Source organism: Canis aureus, chromosome 3, assembly GCF_053574225.1.
Source record: "Canis aureus isolate CA01 chromosome 3, VMU_Caureus_v.1.0, whole genome shotgun sequence".
Taxonomy (NCBI): Eukaryota; Metazoa; Chordata; class Mammalia; order Carnivora; family Canidae; genus Canis; species Canis aureus.
The window spans coordinates 21419817-21425383 of record NC_135613.1 but is presented as its reverse complement, the minus strand read 5'-3'; positions in this window follow the sequence as shown (position 1 = coordinate 21425383).

The window sequence follows — 5567 nt, the reverse complement described above, 5'->3', positions numbered from 1 at the left end:
CCCTGTGAAACTTAGCAAGTGTGTGCAAATCAAGCGTCCTTTGGCGTCACGTTTACAGGAAATAAAGTTGCCACTGACTGGCCCCAAACAGTGGGGTAAGTGGCCCAGGTCCTCAGGGACCATCAGCATGCTTTGGGTGGTTGGCTCTTGCCTGCCTGTCAGCACCAGGTCTGGCTGCCGCCGCCCCTCCTGCCCTGTGGACGTAGCCCTGAGATGCTCCAGTATCTTAATGGTGCTGGCCACTGGGCGCTGCCTTCTCGGACCATCTCCCACGTTTATATCTACTCGAAGTCGGTGTGTGTTGTCCAACTTTATTCGAAGCATTCCTGTAATTTTTTTAAGTGCACTTTGAAATAAAAAGTTTATAAAAATCTCTCTTGGACCTAGAGTCTCAGGCACCCACCACTTCATTCAGCAACTCTAATGTTTGTGCTTGAAGGAGCCACAGGTCTGTGAAGAGGATGACTGTGCCAGCGCCCCCATGGCCAAGCCAGGGGGACGAGCAGCTCCGGGCACACCCGCTGTGCACACCCACGTGGATTCCGCACACTGTACCCCGAGGCGCCTGCTGGCATTTCAGACGTGCCAGAGCACAAAGATCCTGGAACCCGGAGACGCAGCCTTGAGTCTGGCTGCCAGGCCAGCGGCAGCCCTCCGGCTTGTGTTTGTGCAGGATTTTGCTGCCATATTTCCTATTCCTCCTACTGGGGTGTTAGGGTAGATTCCTTACATAGAAGTATGACATTTGTGTTGAAATGGATAATGAAAGTCTTACCCAGATACGAAGGAGGCTAAATCCTATCTTCTAGTATATGTGAACTTGGTTTGGCTGCTTAAGCCGAGAAAAGCATCCTGCTGGGCAGCCCAGAAAAAGCATGTGAGGAGCGAGGTGCTCATAAAACCCACGGTGGTTCCAAAGTAGCATTCGGGTGCCCTTGGTGAAAGGGTAAGCTATGTACAGTACTGACTGGGGACCAGATTTCAAACCGCATTGCTTCTTATCCAACTGAGTGCTGAAGCAAAGACAGCTTGAAGACACAAAGGGAAGATAAGTTGATGTAGATCTGTGGCTGGTTTTGCTTTTGTAAAAGGAAACACAGCTCAGCTGCCAGGCCTGATGGAAAAGACCAGTGAATTCTGTGCACGACACTTCTGCAGTCCTGGGAACACGTGGGTTCCCAGGATTCCTGGCCTGCCCTCCTTTCCCCTCCCCACTGACCCAGTATATTCATACCCTGACCTCTCTTATTCTTTATGTAGTTAATGGAGGATGACTAGTTACGGATCTGCTAAACTATGTAGGGTCCTGTGATGCACAGTGTCTTGCTTTTCTTAGGAGTGCAGTGTGTGTGTCCTGGTCCATCTCACTAGGTCTTTACCCCAACAAGCCTCCGGTCCCCGGGTTGTTCTGCCCGGCCTCCCCGACCCGCTCCTGCTCCAGGAGCCTGGCTCCTCCAACTATGCTGTGTAGCTGTCATCCGGAAGCACGTGTGTTCAAGCCCCCACTTCCCTGGGTTCCACACCTGGATTCTGCAGCTGGTGCAGTACATTCTCTGCTGGTTCCTCGAAAGGGGTGTTACCAGTCAAGGTGTTCAACATGGTAGCCTGTTTGAAAATGCCTTTATTCTGTCCTCACTCTGGCTTACAGTGTAGCCAGACTGGGTTCCAGTTCTAGTATTTGCATTCCTCCTGTAGGAAACGCCATCCTGACCCCTCCCAGCACAGCCACTGAGAGTGTCTGTGCCCGCTGGTTCCCATGTTGTGTGACCTCACACACCTGTGCATGTGTTTTCAACTGCAGGAAGCCTTTATGCCCTCTTGTTATCATATCCTCATATGTCACTGTGGTTGCCCTCGTGCTCATGCACCTTTCCCGTCCCAGGTGTGGGCTTTTTGGTCCCCTCAGATGTGCTGTCTCACATCTTTGGGAACTCCATCCTCTCCGTTTTCTTGTTTTTCTAACTTACAAATTGAATGTTGTGCTGCCTAGACTGGTCCTCTGATTTCCTTACTATCTATGCTTTGTTTCCTGAAAATATCCTTAATTTTGTCTTCTAGCTAAGTATTTTATTTAGGCTACGATAATTTTAATTTTCAAGGGCTTTTTATAGTTCATTTGTCCTTTTTTTCTTAACACACACACACACAGCTTTTTAAAAAGTGGTTTTAGATTCACAGCAAAACTGAGGGGACAGTTTGTTGTGTTTCCATGTGCCCTCTTTCCCCACTGTCAATGCCCCTCAGCAGAGGGTACCTTTGTTAGAATCGATGAACCCATATTGACACGTCACCTGAAGCCCTTAGTTTACATTATGATTCACTCTTAGTGTTAATGGGTTTGGAAAAATGTACAATGACAGGTGTCCATATACAGAGTACCTTTACTGCCCTAAACAGCCTGGGCTTTACCTATTCATTCCTTCTCCTCCACCCAACCCAGCAACCACTCATGTTTTTACTGTCTTCCAGTTCTCTCAGAAAAAATGTCCTCTAGCTGGAATCTTGCCATATGTAGAGTTTTCAGATGGGCTTCTGTCACTTGGTGATAAGCATGTAGGTTTCCTCCATGTCTTTTCATGGCTTGATAGCTCGTTTCTTTTTAGTGCTAACATTTCATTGTCTGGGTGTGCCACAGTTTAGTGATCCATCCACCCCCTGAAGGGCATCTTGGTTGCATCCCAAGTACTGGCAATTATGAATAAAGCTGCTATAAACATCCACATGCAGGTTTCCTTGTGGACTTAAGTTTTCAACCCCTGTGTGTTGTGCTAAGAGTTTTACAGTTTCTGGGTCTCCTGCTTGAGTTGATATTTGTGTAAGTGGGAAGCTAGGGGTCTGTTTTCATCTTTTGCATGTAGATCTCCAATTTTTCCAACTCCATCATTTGTTAAAGAGACTGTCCTGTCCTCCCCCATCATGTGTTTTTGGCACCCTTTGTCAAAGATCAGTTGACTATATATATTGGTCTATATATCTGTCTCTATGCTGGTACCATACTGTTTTGATTACTGTGGCTTCAAAATATATTTTGAAATTAGGAAGTGTGATCCTTCAGCTTTATTTTTTGCTCTCATGATTGATTTGGCTATTTGTGGCTTTCTGTGGTTCTATATGAATTTGAGAATTGTTTTTCTATTTCTGTGAAACATGCCATTAGGACTCTGATGAGGATCACATTGCATCTGTAGATCAGTTTGGGTAGTGTGGACATTTTAGTAATACTTCTTCCAATCCATGAATATGGGATGTCTTTCCATTTGTCTGTCTTTAATCCCTCCCTCCCTCTCTCCCTCCCTCCCTCCCTCCTTCCCTCCTTCCCTCCCTTCCCACAGAGAGAGAGCCAGAGGGAGAAGCAGGCTCCCTACAGGGGGACTCCTGGGATCCTGCCCTGAGCCAAAGGCAGACATTCAACCACTGAGACACCCAGGCATCTCTAATTTCTTTCATCAACATTTTCATAGCTTATAGAAGTTTTTCACTCCGTTTATTCCTAAGTATATTATTCTTTCTGGTGTAAATAAAAGTGTTATCCTAATTTCCTTTTCAGGTAGTTTGTTGTAAATGTCCAGATACACAACTGATTTTTGCATGTTGATTTTGTATCCTGCAACTTTTATTAAATATGTTAGTTTTAACAGTTGTTTTTATTTTGTTTTTTTTTGTTTTTTTGGTGGAGTCTCTAGAGTTTCTTATATATAAGATGATGTGATCTGCAGAGAGGGACAGTTTTAGTTCTTCCTTTCCAATTTGGATGCATTTTACTTCATTTCTGTGGCTAAGTGCTCTGGTTAGGACTTCCGGTACTGTGTTGAGGAAAAGTAATGAAAGTGAAAGGTATCCTTGACTTGTTTCAGATTTTTACTGCTGAGTATGATGTTAGCTGTGGGCTTTTCATACACACCTTTATCGTGTTAAGGTACTTTCTATAGTGAAGAGCTTGGTTTGTTGTTTTTCAGTGTGAAAATTGTCAGATTTTGCCATACGCCTTTCCTTGTTCTGTTGAGATGATCATGAGATGATCATGATCATATCCTGTTAATGTAGGTGATTCACATGAGTTGATTTTTATTAGTTGAACCGTCTTTGTATTCAGGGGAAAATAACATTTGCTCATGGTGTATGTTTCTTTTAATGTGCTGTTGGATTTGGTTTGCCATTGTTTTGTGGAGGACTTTAGCGTCTGTTTTCATAAGGTATATTAGTTGTAGCTTTCTTGTACTATCTGTCTGGCTTTGGTGTCCAGGTAATGCTGGCATCATAGAATGAGTTTCAAAGTGTTTCCTCCTCTTAAATTTTTTGGAATAGTTTGAGAAGGATTGGCATGAATTCTTCCTTCAGTGTATGGCAGAGTTTACTAGTGAAGCCATCTGGTCTGGGACTTCCCTTTGTTGGGGGGGAGGGGGTGATTACTGATTCAATTTCAGTATTAATTATAGGTCTGTGAAGACTTAATAAAATCAGAGATGAAGGAGGAGACATTACAACCAATGCCACAGACATAAAAAGGACCATAGAAGACTACTATAAATAATCATGCCAACAAACCAGACAGCCTCAAGAGAGGATGCACTCCTAGAAACATACAATCTACCAGGATTAAATCATGAAGAAACAGCACACCACTTACAAAGACTCACCCTGCACAAGTGCTGTGGGAGTCCAGTGGGCACAGCTCACGTTCTACAGGAGCGGTCCAGTGCAAGCATGTTAGTGGCACATCCTGTGTTTTGAGGAAGGATTTTTTTGGGGAGGAGGGACTTGAGGCCTCCAACTGATTAAATTCAAACTAAATGACATGTTTGGGTTACATTATGCTTTCTTTTATTGCATCCCCTCGTTTTGATTGTCATCCTTGAGAATGTCACCCAGAACGATCTAGGAAGGAGGAAAAGAAGGCTCCCACCCAGCCAAGACCAAGGGGACCATTTGGTGACAAGTTCTCCAAAATAGGCATGTTCACAAGCCCACTGCAGGGCACATGAACCCCTAAGAGCTGTAAAAGAAAGGGCTACATGAACATTTGCAAGGTTGCAGGTCTGACAGGAACATGGACACTGAGTGTTTTCCAAAGAACACAAACAGCAACCAGGTAATGCCAGACAAGTGCAGAGATTGGCAGTGACCTCACTTAATCCCTAAGGAGTCTTGGGATTCTCACCCCACCTCCCTTCATGTGTCCCATCAACCCGGATCCTAAACATATTTGGCTCACTGTGCAGCCACCTCTCTCTGGACCAACCTGGGCGGTGGAGCTTTGCTGTGTGGATGTGAGTTTTTCATTTTGGGAACATCCCAGAGAGATGTGACTTTGCAGGGTGATGAGATGTGAGCAAGCACGTACATTTACCTGGGGACCCAGAGCTCCTTGGGTTCTTAATAATAGTTCCACACATGAAAACCTGCAAAACTGACTGCCTTGCAAGGCCTTATAATCTCGTAAGGGTATTGCCATGTTGTGTGAAGGCATTCTATTCTAATATATCCAACGTTTTATAAGTTCTGAACCATAGCTTCTCACACCGTAATGTACATACACATTCCCTGGCATCTTGATAAAAGTTAGATTC